The sequence below is a fragment of the Diabrotica undecimpunctata genome, chromosome 1 (genome assembly GCF_040954645.1).
Source record: "Diabrotica undecimpunctata isolate CICGRU chromosome 1, icDiaUnde3, whole genome shotgun sequence".
NCBI lineage: Eukaryota > Metazoa > Arthropoda > Insecta > Coleoptera > Chrysomelidae > Diabrotica > Diabrotica undecimpunctata.
In genome coordinates this window covers 78,461,869-78,478,009 of record NC_092803.1, presented here as the reverse complement: position 1 = coordinate 78,478,009, position 16,141 = coordinate 78,461,869, and the positions used below count along the sequence as shown (strand labels likewise).

The 16,141-nt window shown below is 32.5% G+C and overlaps 1 protein-coding gene across 5 annotated transcripts in view; it reads left to right on the top strand.

Moving 5' to 3' along the window:
* Positions 1-16,141, top strand: part of LOC140439400 (uncharacterized) — a 743,908-nt gene that overhangs the window by 367,517 nt on the left and 360,250 nt on the right. Inside the window, exon 3 of one of the 5 annotated variants that reach the window (XM_072529301.1) lies at positions 3,026-3,078. The exons of the other annotated variants lie outside the window; for them this stretch is intronic. The gene's annotated coding sequence lies outside the window, so the exon portion shown is untranslated. The remainder of the gene's footprint in view (positions 1-3,025; positions 3,079-16,141) is intronic. 5 annotated transcript variants of the gene reach the window in all.

Here is a 16,141-nt window from a genome sequence, read left to right as displayed (position 1 = left end):
ACACTTCACAATAGATAACTCTGTGACTACGACCGAAATCACAGCTGTCAATACATAACCTATAATTATGTACAAATAAGGTTGTGTTTACCAAATGACAACAGTGCATCTTCAAAAATGTGCGAAATTCAAATGTGTCCGATGTCTCCCTGTGTCCGAACTCTCCCCGGTCTCCCCTATCGGTCATGTTTTGTATAAAGTACCAAGTCGTCTGCGTATAATCTCTCACTATTTAATTTGTTTCAACAATACGGTAATAAGCTAGTTATTATTTGGTACTAAGGTTTCTTTGATGCTAACATACACAAATAAACCAATGCAAAAATTATCAATATCAATGTTTTTTTTTAGAAAATTATTTAATGTTTTGTAAATATGCCAAAAATATCTCAGAAAGATTATTAAAGTATCTAATTTAATTAAATTCTTTAATCTACACTTGTAACTGAATACTTTTACAATACATGTTCAACGTATGTAATATTATACCATCCTCTGGTCTCGATCGCCTATTCTACGTTGTTTCTATAATAATATTCATGTAGGATAACCACGGAATTCGATCCATTACGGTAGAAATTAATTAGCTCATATCTACTACACACCACAGAGCGATGGTACGGACATTTTTGCGGCTATCGAATATTCACTGGCATAGGTAAATTTCAAAATTGAAATCTAATAGTTTATATTATAATAATTAGGTAGTGTGTTTTATTGTCTATCACCGCATTATAATATGTTTAGGAGTAAAAATAAAAAGGAAAAGTTTTTATATTTTTTATTGTCTCACGTGTTATGAATTTTATTGTGTAACAGTAAGAGGCAAAATTATGGAATTAAGTAATTCATTTTTTCGAGAAAAGGCGGCTTTAGAGAAAAATCCGCAAAAAGTCCATTTTTGTTTTTAAATTATGTATTTTTGGCATAATATTATACCAGTGACGTTGTTCATATGGGCATGATGATCGATGATGTTTCCTAAATATAGGAATAGAGTCGTGTGCTAACTCATTTGAAAGGTAATTCAATTCTATATTGAATTATATACAGCATTAACATAATTATTTGTATAGGGTGACCAGAAATAATTTAATTTTTAAATTAAATTAATTTACACAACAAGAAGTATGTATGTAATTTATTTATTGCAAAATACATCTTACTGTCCCCATCTACCTCTTGGCAGTAACTAAACTGATATATTACGAATTTTCGTTCTAATTCTATTTTTAAAATTTTGTAAATTTTATGGTGTATTTATTTCTTTATTATATGATCCATAAAAACCCCGATAGTCTTGCGGCTTTTTTTATCTGATTTTTCACTTAATTCGTCGTACTTTATGTGCTCGATATCTTTACTTCTTAATTGAAATGTATCGATTTAATGAAAAGTGCTTATTTATTATTAAAATGCGTCGAATCGGATGTTTTGATATTACCATAGATTGTGTCGTTTGTTTTTCATGAAATTTGTATATAATTTTCGTTCACCGTGTCCTCAATTGCAGACAATATATTCTATATTTTTTTATGTAGCTTTATGTGTTTTTACCCTTGTAACACATTGTAATAGATTGTGGACATCCTTTTCCGTCCAATGAGTACTTGTACTGCCATCCAACGGCTTTTGAACAAAATATTTAATTTGCTGAAATATAAACTTCTATAGTTACTTATGAGTGATGTATATAATTCATTTTATATTTCATTATAAATTTAAACAATTGGTATAGAATGTGTCTCATGTTGTTGATAAATAGTAAAATTTGTTAAAAAATTATTGTTAATAGCGGTTTCGCTTAAAATTATCTATAACGGATTATCTAAAAAGCATGTACTTGTTGGTGGACGTTGTAAGTCCACGAAAAATTAATTTTTAGCTAAATATAACATCATTTTCTGTTGCATATTGTAAAAAATTTAAATATTTTAGAATAGGACTAGAAAAATGACAGGAACCCTTAACCGACGAGGGTTGTTGCAGCTATCTGATATTGAATATATGAGTGTCGAAGCCGAAGATCGTGGTTGGAAAAAACAAGCAAATGAATGTAATAATGTTAAGAAGCAGCTCACAAAACTGGAATTGCACGAATATTTTGAAGAGTAGAAAGCTGAAGCATCTGAAGCAATAGAGCTTGTTAATGAAGAAGAACAAATTAAAGAAGAACCTCAGCCCAAAGTTTTAAACAAAGTAAAATGAATAGAATAAATGACTTCATAGAACAAACCGATCTTTCCAAAAAAGGAGATTTCAACTGAAGAAAAAACATCACATACGTAAAGACAGATACACATTGGCATGAGAAAGCCACTTCTAACGTCTTTTAACTAAAAAGTAGTTTTTATTTTTTTGATCAATATTTTAATGATGATCTTTATAAAGAAATGGCGCGACGTATATTAATCTGCTTGCTGCCATAAAAGACACCAGTTTTTCTTTGACTTTGACTGAGGAAATAAAAACATTTGTTTTCATGCTACTGGGGACCTAAACTACAAATTTCTATGATTGCTGATAGTATGCCTGTCAACAGATCCGGTCAACTTTACTAAAATTTATATTTTTTAAACATTGATGAACACAATCCTGCTGATAAAATATAAATATAAAAAATATGTAAAAGATAAACCGACACCTTAGGGTAATAAAATCTTCATGTTATACCGAAGAGCTGGGTTGTTGTATGATTTCATAATATATAAAGGAGCAACTACGGAACTAGATAAAACAAAATCGCGTATATTTGTATCGCTACCTTTGGTAAATCCAGTTTGCTTTGAAGGCATTTCTCTTTGCAGAAAACTTTTCAGTACTCTATTAATTATGTGTCTAGTATAACAAAATAAAAATGTTTTAAATAAAATTTTTCAATAAACCTTCGGGCTAGAGGTCCTCGATGGTCTGTTCGAAGCACAAACATATACTTAACATATGTCAATCTGTCTATTTGAATGTTAATGCGATTAATGATTGCTATTAATTAAGATATACTAATATAGTTATTTATTTGTTTCAGGTAAGAACTGACTGTTAGTTGGTCCTAAAGTACACCAGCCTAGCGTATTTTCGGTAAGAACAACTAATATTGTTATATACAATGAAATAGACTATACAATATATATATATATATATATACATATATATATATATATATATATATATATATATATATATATATATATATATATATACATATATATATATATATATATATATATATATATATATATATATATATATATATATATATATATATATATATATATATATATCGAGAAAAGGAGTGCGACCGTCAATCCAATATAAATTAAGGATCATTCGAAAAGTGATGAGTTTTTACGGTCAAAAGGTGGAGAGAAAAAAGACAAAGAAGGTGGCTACTTTATCTCTTTATTGAAGACGTTTCGCTTTCCAATCAGAAAGCATCATCAGTTCATCTAAAAAGAACAATATGAAAAACCAAACATCCATAGAAAAGTTATTATAAGTGTGTTACCTCAAAAGGACATGTAGCAGTTAATGATATTAAATATGTAAAGAAGCTTACGACAATGGATATTATAAGATTATGTTGTATACACCATTAATTGAAACTAAATACAGTTTACAAATTAACTCAAACTTAGCATAGCAAAAGATCATGTGGTAATTGTACATGTATATAAAAATTATGTACAAAAGCTTAAGTAAAAAACATTAAATTGGCAGAGAACTAACACGATCATAAGATGCACTTTCAGCATCAACAGTATATTATTAGTTAAATTTAATTTTAGCTTTGGATAACATTATTAAATTAATTATGATTGAAATATAGTAATATTTAAAAATATAATGAGGTTACCACTCTTAGCTTCTTAGCTGCTACCGGTTAAATGGAAGCAGTAAGTATAACACACGCCAAACACGCCAAACAAAGACAGTGACCTTGAAGTCAAAATATGACAGAACAGCAAGGCGAAATACCAACCCCCAGTGCAATAGAGCGGTAAATTTAAAGAATATGATAAATTTGGGTGACAAACTTGTCAGTAAATACCAAAGAATGAAAGAAAAAGGTGGTTAAGATCACCATTTTTTCCCCAGTGATCGGTTGAGAGAGACAATGAACAAACAAGTAAGGTCAATCCAAAATATCATATATTAAAATAGTCTACGTTGTGGGTGGATAGCCAGCCACAGTTGAAGATTAATTCAACTTCCAACAGTCCAAATGTTATGAAGCTAAGAGTGGTAACCTCCTTAAATTTTTAAATATTACTATATTTCAATCATAATCAATTTAATAATGTTACCCCAAATAACTGTCAAAGTTAAACTTGATAATTAAAAGTTCTCCTATTAATTTTTAATAATTGTGTGTATATTAAACAGTATTTAATAGTTATATTACAATTAATTAGTATTCAAGATTCCCATTGATGTAGCCAACGAGTAAACATTACCTTGTGATGTGATAATTCGAATTATTTTGTGTGTTATGGAAACAGCATCTATTATTGGACTATAATATTATTATATTCAACTGAAGAAAAACTGCAGATACAGGTAACTGTTATATTCCTATTATTTTATCCACAGTGTCCTAATAGGACGACTGTTGCAATACTAAAAATTAAGTGAAGTGTTTTTGGTATCCAGGAACACTCACAAAAATGAACTCAAATCAAAACCTCACAACTCCACAAGTCCTCCCCACAAAATCATATGTCGCTGCTACTTTATCCAAACCTCCACCTCCTACTTTCCCACGTAAGGAGCAAGCCATTTTATTGCACGCTATTCCAAATACTGTTTTATTTGACTATGTTAAAGCTATAGGGGACATTGTTATCCCAAAAAACATTACCTTTGCATCACGTATTCCAAATAACCGCATCTGTATTTATCTTTCCTCGCCTACAGTTGTCGATAACCTTCTAAAAACACATCAAAATATCTCTATCAACTCTACAGTAGTTCCCATCAGAAGACTTATCACCCCAGCTAAACGCCTTCTTATATCTAACGTATCTCCTTCAATTCCACATTCCATAATTGAGAAAGCCCTTAAAGATATTGGATTACAGCTGGTCTCTCCTGTGTCATTTGTGAAATGTGGCGCACTCGGAGAAGGTTATGCACACATAATGAGCTTCCGAAGAGTAACGTATATTATCCCCGATAAAGAGAACTTTTCAATAGATAGAAACTTCGTTATTACATACGAAAACACACCTTATAGAATATTTATTTCTACGGATAAATTGCATTGTTTTTTATGTAAAGAGGTCGGACATACCGCTGACTCATGTACCAATAATCCAACTACTTTTTCTCAAACTGAACTACCCCATCTAGAGCCCTCTACATCTGAAATTACTGATATAATTTCTGACGTAAACACTCCTGTTCAATCAGACCTAACTACTTGAAATTGCACAGAAACCCACACTGAAATAGATACTGAAACTATAGACCCATCAATTCCACCCACACAAGGACAAAAAAGAGCTATATCAACAGACAGCAATTCTGATATTCCTTCTCTATTATCTTCAGCAAGTACACCCGAACCAGCGTCTAACCAAATGCTTCCTCCGTTATCCACAAAAACAAACACTATCTCCAAACCTCACAAGAAAAAAGCAAAAACTACAAAATCAGAGGAACATAATCTTACAGCTAGTTCACTTCAATCCGTAGCGGCCATTTATAAAAATAATCCATCTGGTCTAACTTTGACCGAGACTCAGTTTATTGCATTCCTAGAAAATACACATGGTAATCCTAGTCCACTTAATGAAGCTTTTGTTTTTACGTCAAATATTGAAGGACTATTACAAGACATAACAGTTCTCCATTCAGAAACTAAGGAAAGATCCCTTAAAAATCGACTTACGAGACTTCAAAAGAAAATCAAAAGACAGCTAAACCCAGATGACTCTGATAGTATCAGCGTCTCATCTGAACTCCTAACCGATGATGAAACCAAAACCCTTATCTCCCAACAGCCAGAACAACCATCTCAGTTGCCCCTTACCCCTTCAACTCAAGATTCACCTTCAATTTAATCCAATGGAACTGCGATGGGTTCTTTCCCCGTATTGAAAGAATCCAACAACTAGTGACAGAAAAACAACCCGATATCATATGTCTACAAGAAACGAACTCAAAAATATCTAATCTTCCCACACTAAAAAAGTTCGAAGGATACCATTATATCAGAACTAATTGTGACAGAGCCAGTGGTGGGACATCTATTTTTATTTCAAGTGAAATATATTCATCCCATCTTCTCATCACCACCGAACTCGAGGCTATCGCCGTAACTACTTGGTGTCCTAATAAACTTACGATATGCAGTGTTTACATTCCTCCTAACTACCCCCTAAAAGAAATTGAAATTCTAAATCTTATATATCAGCTCCCCGTTCCGTATATTCTAGTAGGTGACTTTAATGCTCATAACTTTATGTGGGGGTCAAACCATACTAATGGCAAAGGTAAAACTATAGAAAACGTTATCAATTGCACAGGCTCCTGTCTACTAAATACAGGCTCTAATACGCATCTGAACTTTTCCTCTGGCACATTTTCGGCGATAGATCTTAGTTTTAGCGACCCAAAAACATATACTTCACTAACTTGGAAAACTTCCGATGATCTATATGACAGCAACCACTTTCCAATATTTGTATCATCTGATATCTCCAACCATGAACAAACTATAACCAGAAACTTCTGGCGGCTAAAAAATGCCGACTGGATAGACTATACTTCACAAACAGATAACACCTTACCTTCTCTATCCCTATCCGACAATATTAACAATAATCTATTATTAATCACAGATTCCATACTTAAAGCTGCAAATTTGCACATAGGCAAAAATAGTATTTCCCATAAAAGAAAAGCAGTACCTTGGTGGAATACATCTTGCCAAACTGCAACAGAACAACAAAAATTAGCTCTTAAAAATTACCGTAAAAACAAAAATCTGGAGAATCTTATTGAACTAAAGAAAACCAGAGCCAAAGCCCGATTTATTATAAAACAAAGTAAAAAATCATCTTGGAGAGAATATGTATCCTCTATTAATTCAAGCACCAATCCGGCGGACCTCTGGAAAAAGATTAGGCAAATCCAAGGAAACAACACCAACCTCAAAATCTCTAGTATTGCTGTAAATAACACTACAATCACTGACAATCAAGAAATCGGTGAAACCCTAGCAACGCACTTCGACACTAAATTCAAAAGTAAAATAGATGCCTCCTTACGAAAACCATTAACTAACGCCCCACCCTGTTCCTCACCCAAAACAATAATGGACATCACACATCTTAATTCTCCCTTTCTTTTTGAAGAACTAGTATCAGTTATTCAAACTTGTAACAACAATGCCGCTGGTCCTGACGACATTCCTTACATATTAATCATAAAGCTCTCAAACTGTAGCCTACTTAAAATACTTGAGATGTATAATTTAATCTGGTCATCTAACCAATTTCTTAATCAATGGCAAACCTCTATCGTAATACCTATTAAAAAGCCTAACCTAGAACGTTCCTTGGCCAACTCTTATAGACCTATATCACTAACTTGTACGATGTGCAAAATATTCGAAAAAATGATTAATAAAAGACTCCTATGGTTCATTGAAAAACATAAGATATTTGCTAGTGAACAGTCAGGATTTCGTCAGAACCGTTCAACCCAAGACAACCTTGTAATCCTCCAAACTCATATATCAGAGGCCTTAAACAAAAGACAAGAAGTCGTAGCTGCCATATTTGATATTGAAGGTGCTTTTGACACTATAAGTAGGCAATGTATATTAAACAAACTTATCCTTCTTAATATTAATGGTAATATATTTAACTTCATACGAAATTTTCTATCTTCTAGATCGTTCAGAGTCTCTGTCAACGGTATTTTATCTTCTACTTATACTCAAACTGATGGCGTACCTCAGGGATCGGTACTAAGTCCTACACTTTTTAACCTAGCAATAAGTGATTTATGCTCTCACCTCATTTCCCCTATTAAACATATCATGTATCCTGATGACCTAGTAATTTACTGTCATGGACAAAACTCTTCTACTACCTCGAAGCTTATTCAAACTGCTGTTGACACACTTTAAAAAAAAAACTAGTGACATGGGGTTATCTTTATCCAATGTAAAATCTAAAATTATAAACTTTAGTAGACGTCCCCCTTCTCCATCTCCACTTATTTTGATCAACAATGTCCCTCTTCCTGTTGTTAAACAATGCAAAATTCTCGGATTAACGTTTGACTCACGACTAACTTGGAAGCAACATATATTTGCAATAAAAATAGAAACGAGCATAAGACTAAACATAATAAAAACTCTATCACATCATTATTGGGGATCTGACGAAAACTCACTTCTTAAAATATACAGATCACTAATACGCTCCAAGCTAGATTATGGTTGTCACATATATATATATCCGCCTCCAAAACATATATTAACCTTCTAAACTCAATTCACAACACAGCCCTTCGTCTTTGTATTGGCGCTTTTCGATCTAGTCCTGTAGATAATATTTATTGCGAAGCTAACGAACCTCCTCTTTGTATAAGACGAAAACAACTGCTACTCTCTTATGCAGCATCGGTATCAGCTAACCCCTCTAATCCAGTGCATCCCTTATTTGTAATGTCCACGTATAATTTACACAATACCAATTTTTTACCACCAATAAAACCTATTCCACTAATTTTAGCACAGACACTTAATGATATCTCTCTTACACATACCCTTCCTCTTTATCTCCCTCCATCTCCTCCTTGGATCATGTCCACGCCCAAATTTAACACCTCGCTCACCAACTTCGATAAAAATAAACATCCGAAAGAGATCATTATAAATGCATTTAAAGACATTATAGATACAAATAAATACGACCTAATATTATACACGGATGCCTCAAAAAATGACACAGGAGTAGGCTGCTCTGTTACAACCTCTCATTCACTAATTAAGTCATCACTTATACCAGCCATCAGCAGCGTTCATACTGGCGAATTATTTAGTATATTGCAAGCTTTTAACCATATATCTCCACCTAATAAGCAGGTTGCCATATGCACAGACTCTTTAGCATCAATCTATTCTATCAAAAATATATTTACTGATCATCCAATCGTCCAAAAGATCCTAGACTCTTACCAAATTATCTTGTCCCAAAACATAACAGTTACCATAATCTGGCTGCCATCTCATATTGGTATAGAAGGCAATGAAACTGCAGATCACTATGCTAAACTTGCTACAGCATCACCTGAAATCACCGATAAAATTCAAATTTGTAAGGACCTAAAATCATATATTAAAAGAAGAACCAGACTCCTTTGGCAGCAGCATTGGAACTCTAACCGTTCGATCTTACACGAAATACAACCGTCAATAACCAGTCAGCCTACATTTGACTATTCAGCCCTCTCAAGACGAGATCTTATTGTGATAAGACGACTTCGGATAGGACATTCAAAACTCACACACAGCTACCTAATGTCCTCTAGCATCCGTCCCTCCTGTCAAATCTGCCAATCATATTTGACAATCAAACATATTCTCACTGAATGCCATCAACATTTGGCCAGAAGATTACAATACAAACTCAAAAGTGAAGTACGAGATATCCTAAACAACCCTGACCAAATAAAAGCTGTGCTACAATTCCTTAGAGATGAACACTTATATCAAAAAATATAATTAGATTTTAATTTAGACATTGTGTAACATATTATTATCATTCCGTATTATTGTAACATATTCTTAATGTAACACTTAATGTTTGTGTAATGAAAATTCATGTTATAGTACCTGTGTAAGTGGCCATAGTAGCCGAGCACGTTAAAGTTGAAATAAAAAAAAAAAAAAAAAAAAATAATGTTACCCAAAGTTAAAATTAAATTTAACTAATAATATACTGTTGGAAGTGTATCTTATGATCTCGTTAGTTCTCTGCAAATTTAATGTTTTTTACATAATTTTTATATACTTACATAAACAATTACCACATGGTCTTTTGCTGTGGTAAGTTTAAGTTATTTTGTAAACTGTATTTAGTTTCAATTAATTGTATATAAAACATAATCTTATAATGTCCAGTGTCGTAAGCTTCTTTACATATTTCATATCATTGACTGCTACATGTCTTTTTGAGGTAACACACTTATAATAACTTTTCTATGGATGTTTGGTTTTTCATATTGTTCTTTTTAGATGAACTGATGACGCTTTCTGATTAGAAAGCGAAACGTCTTCAATAAATAGATGAAGTAGCCGCCTTCTTTGTCTTTTTTCTCTCCACCTTTTGACCGAAAACCCACCACTCTTCGAGTGATCTCAAATTATAAAATTAACAAATACCATTTATTTATTATACCATATAATACATATAAAGACCGAGCACAATTTGTTATCTAATCTTCAAACCAAAGAAACCTTAATTTAGTTGTCTCATTTTTTACCAAATCTATTTAATTTAATGTGAAAATTGCTCTAATTATTATTTTTTAAAAGAAAACAAGTTTTAATTCTGTGGTAATTATCTGACTTTAATTTTACTTTCAACTGATTTTATTCCTATCTCTGAAACTCCACTCTTTAAATCAATTAATTTGTAACTCTAAGAATTTGTTTATATAGAATTTGTGTCCCAATAACTGCGACTTGATATGGGTTTCAAAACATAGATGGTATAAATACAACTCTTATGTCACAAATAATTTGACTAACCTTTAGTGTAATCTCCGTGATGTTTTCCGATATACATCTATTGAGTCTCCTGATTTTGTTTCCACAAAGCTGCCTAAATTCTCCAACTGTTTTCCTGCTTCCTCCTTCCAAAACTGTTACGAAAAACAGCACTCGTTCAGATTTTCTTCACAAATCAAATCTCCGACTTGTTTCAAAATAACAATGGCACTCTTTCAGCCCAAAAGTTGTTTTGCCTCTACTAGGTGTCTCGTGCAAATCTTTATATATAGTTTTCAGGCATATATAGAAATCATTCAGGTATCATTCTCTCTCCTGATACCAAACATAATATAATATATAATATATAATAGCTTCGCCTATTTTTTTTTTAATTTTAAACTGTTTGTCCTTGTGTAGTGTAGTGTAATGTACAATTTTATGTTTATGACATTCTTTGATTGTTGGATAGGCCAAAATTGACGAAATGCCCCTGAAGATGCTCTGAGAGCGAAAGTACTTGGGCAATATTTAATAAAAAACTTTACTCGATATCTGCCTTTTATTTGATTAAAGTTTATTTATTAGAGCATTCAACCTTATATCTATTTACTTTCTAAATTACCCAAACTGTTTTCTACATAAATTGTTCTTGAAACCTTCAGAACATCTTAAAACATCTTAGAAATTTTAAGAAGAAGCGAAAAGATACGGATTAAGAACCAAAATTAAACTACACAAAAGCGCAATACAGGGAGATATGAAAAAACAAAAAAAAAGAGATACAAAAAAAATTAATAAAGGGGAGCAGGGTGATAGGGTCACTAAATTCAATACTGTAAGCAAAAAATGTGTGAATTTTAGCTAAATTACGAGTCTGCGAGACATTTATTAGATATGGGGAAAAAAGGTAATTAAAAAAGGTATTTAAAGGAATACAAACGACAGAGATTATTTACAGAATAGAGACGACGGAGAAGACAAACAACTACTAAAAAAATAATGTAAATATATGAGAAACCAATAATTACAAAATATATGGGCAAAAATATAAGCTCAAAGAGCTAGATGAGCCCAACTTCATAGTCAATGTCAATTTTAAAAAGCTATGACGGATCTTAAACTTGAAATCCTGCAAAATCCTCAATGAATTTTTAATATATTATATGAGAAAGGCTGCCCGCTTAACCTTCACAATTTATAATAAAAGCTCTGCTGCTCGTGAATATGTTAAATAAATTAATTTAATATCACAAAAATACCCTAATAATGCTTGTAGAATTAGCCAACTACAGAACAAATGATTCCAGCACTCATATTGGTTTAAGTAACAAGGAAGAATATTGAATGGTAAGCTCATTTGTCCTTTGGAATTGTTATAGAAATGACGCAAAAGTGTAGTGTGACTTCACTAGTTTTTTAGCCAGCAGAAAGAATACTGTTTATTTATAATAAGCCTACGAAGGTTTTGAAGTTTTTTTAATCGTTCTTACGATTTACTTTATTTCGTTCTTTCTGTTTGATAAAAATAAACAATCTGATTACTTAAAATGAAGTTAACAACTTTTAGTATTAAATGGTGTACTTGTATATAACATATTTCACGAGTTTTCCACTATTTTGGATCGGGGTTGAAAGTTTTCGCTTAACCCCGCTGTACCGTTCGAGTCAACTATGCAAATGTACTGTTCGGGTCAATACGACCCAACTATGGTTAACGGTCTTTAATCGAAAAAAAAATAATAATAATAAGCTAATGGTGCTAAACATAACTTTTTTAACAAAAAATTATAGTTAATTAAACAAAAATTATGTTGCTAATATAAATTAAACCTTATTAACAAAAATCAAAGGCATTTTTTTCTTTCGCTGAAAAGCCTAAGAACAAATACCTACAAAATTTAATTTAGTTTCCAACTGGGATAGTAATTAAAAGAATGAGTTTTATAAATATTATATTTGTGACATATACAACATAAAATATTAGTTTTGTTATCGTTTTTAGAGCAAAATTTACAGCGTGCTCGTTTAGCAGGCGGAGTTGGATTGTTCATAGACGGTTCAATAGAATTTTCATCTTCTCTACTTGCTTCTGTTCGTGTTCTTTTTACCAGAGCTTGTGAGTGTTTAGTTCTTGGTAAATTTTTCCTGGAAAGAATAAGTGGTTTCACCAGTGTTTTTCCCAATTCCTCAAAAAAGTTCGCCGTTTTGTAAGTTTGTTGGTGTTCCATTGGGGATTTATTGATGTCCATAAAACGAACGCGTTGTAGGTAAAAATGTCCAGCATATTATAAAAAACAATCATACGCCAGCGATTTGTCTTCCTTTTACATGTATATGTACCAACAAGCTGATCTAGAGTATCCACTGCTCCCTTACTAGAATTGTAATCTAAAATAATTTGGAGTTTTTTGTCATTTCTGTCACTAATTGCTTTATCAGGATGCAAAGAACTTATAAGAATAACGTTTCTATTCTTTTTAGAAATATAGTTAACACCCGTGGTATCTTGCGTGAAGTAAAAGGACAAACTATGAACTTCTTTATTCGCAATTTGTGTTGGAAGCTCTGGTTTATTTTTTCTTACAGTCAAAGCAGTGTATTTTTTCTTTTTAGAAGAAGTTGTCGTAAATTTCAAATCACTAAACAAGTCGCACACCACACGCATTTCCAGATTCCGTTTCTACGCGGCACCTGCTACCTTTTCTGTATAGATCTGCAATTTTAGAGCATACGAATTTTTACTGTCACATAACGCCCAAATTTTTATGCCATATTGCGCTGATCTCCTTGTAATGTACTGTTTGAAGGTACTTCTTCTTCTTCTTCAAGTGCCCTGTCCGTTGCGAACGTTGGCTATTAACATGGCAATTCTGATCTTGTTTGCGGCGCTTCTGAATAGTTCGACCGATGTGAGCCCGAACCACTTCCTCAGATTTTGAAGCCACGAGTGTCTTCTCCTGCCTGGCCCTCGCTTACTGTCTATTTTTCCCTGGACAATCAATTGCAGTAGACGGTACTTATCGTGTCTCAATATGTGGCCTAGATATTCAAGCTTTCTTTGTTTAATTCACGATTTCTTTCTCCTTTCCGATTCTTTGGATTACTCTATGTTGGTGACATGTTCGGTCCAGGATATACGAAGAATGCGTCGGTACACCCACATTTCGAATGCTTTTAGTTTTCTCGTGAGCGTCTCCGTCAGCGTCCAGGCCTCCACACCATACAGTAAGATCGGAAAAATGTAGCATTTTAAAAGGCACAGAGACCTCCAAAGGGAACTAATTTCAGTAAAGTCAGCAGTAACATTTTCATCAGGGTAAAAAAATTTTGGAAGATTTTATACCCATTTTTTCACTATTTCTCCTATTTTCCCAAATTTCACGTATTGCAGCAAGTTTATCAGTAAGTCTCCTATTCTGTCTAGTAGTCTTGTTATCAAAACGTATTACTTGCGAAATTTTTGTAAATACTTCCAGGAACACTGTTGCTCAAAATGCTCTACGACCCGTTTCTTCATTTCACAAACTTTTAGTTCATTCGCCTTGGTACTTAAAAACTCCAGCTAACAACAAAAGACTACTGTATGCTTGGAAACCAATTTTATCCAAGTCTTTCCAGTTGGTTTGTTCAAACCAACTGGAACCCTGATCAAAATGTTACCGTCGATGAGCAATTAGTTGACTTTAGAGGCCGCTGCCCTTTTCCATTCCAGAAAGAGTACATTCCAGAAAGAGTACTTTGCATCATGATAAGGCTATTATTGACAGAAGTGACAAAAGCCCCAAATTATTTTATATTACAATTCCAGTAAGGGAGCAGTGGATACTCTAGATCAGCTTGTTGGTACATATACATGTAAAAGGAAGACAAATAGCTGGCTTATGATTGTTTTTTTATAATATGCTGGACATTTCTGCCTACAACGCGTTTGTTTTATGGACATCAATAAATCCCCAATGGAACACCAACCAACTTACAAAACGGCGAATTTTTCTTAAGGAATTGGGAAAAACACCGGTAAAATCACTTATCCTTTCCAGGAAAAATTTACCAAAAACTAAACACTCACAAGAACTGATAAAAAGAACACGAACAGAAGCAATTAGAGAAGATGCAAATTCTAGTGAACCATCTACGGACAATCTAACTCCGCCTGCTAAACGAGCACGCTGTAAATTTTGCTCTTAAAACGATAACAAGTCTAATATTTTATGTTGTATATGTCACAGATATATTTGTAAAACCCATTATTTTTATTACTGTCCCAGTTGTAATATAAATTAAATTTTGTAGGTATTTGTTCTTAGGCTTTTCTGGGAAAAAATGCCTTTTATTTTTGTTAATAAGGTTTAATTTACATTAACAACATAATTTTTGTTTAATTAACTAAATTTTTTGGTTAATAAAGTTTTGTTTGGCACCATTAACTTATTTTATTTCGATTAAGAACCGTAAACCGTAGTTGGGTCATATTGACCCGAACAGTACATTTGCATAGTTGTCTCGAACGGTACAGTAAGTAGGTTTAAAAGAATGTTATAATAAATCGAGGATTTATTGTCACTATATTTTCTTTAATTACTATTTATCTGGGAATAAGCCACAATTAAAGGTTAAAATACGTTTATTGACGTTTCAATTTCCACTTCGGAAATCGTTCTCAAAATACAAAAATTTGTAAATGAAACATTTAATAATTGTTTAATTTACTAATGTTTGTATTTTGAGAACGATTTTTCGAAGTGGAAATTGAAACGTCAATAAACGTATTTTAACCTTTAATTGTGGCTTATTCCCAGTTAAATAGTAATTAATTTAAAATGCCACAAGAAAATAGCTTCAGAACAATATATTTTCTTTGTCTTCGCTGTATTTTCTCTGCATCCATTTAGTATGAGAATAACCTGGTCGATTTTAGATTTATATTTATACGTACAAGAATGGAATTACTTAACTTCATTGTTAACGTTCTGCAAATATATCCGTATTTGACTCGACTAAATATAAAAGTTTTTAAGCCATGCCCGACCGTTTATTTTTAAAACTGCTTGTTAGTTTTCCCATTGTATGCTTTTTTTCTCAAACAAAATAAATCTTATAATCATTATTCATTTTATACATACTGGCGAATTGAAAGAATAATATACTCAGTGACATTAGAAGTGTTACACCCAGAAGGAATAATTTCTTGAACTTAATTTTTTGGCAACATGGTAGATTTACATCAAGAATGAAACGATAACGTTGTCAAGAATTTTTATTAACAAGTAATCAAAAAAAAATTAATAATGTGTTTGGCGACCCCGTAGCTGAATACACTCCTGTATACGTCTAGGCATGGACAAAATGAGATGTGCAATGTCTGCTTGTGGCACCTCGTTTCAAGTAACTTAAATTTCATGTATTAACTGT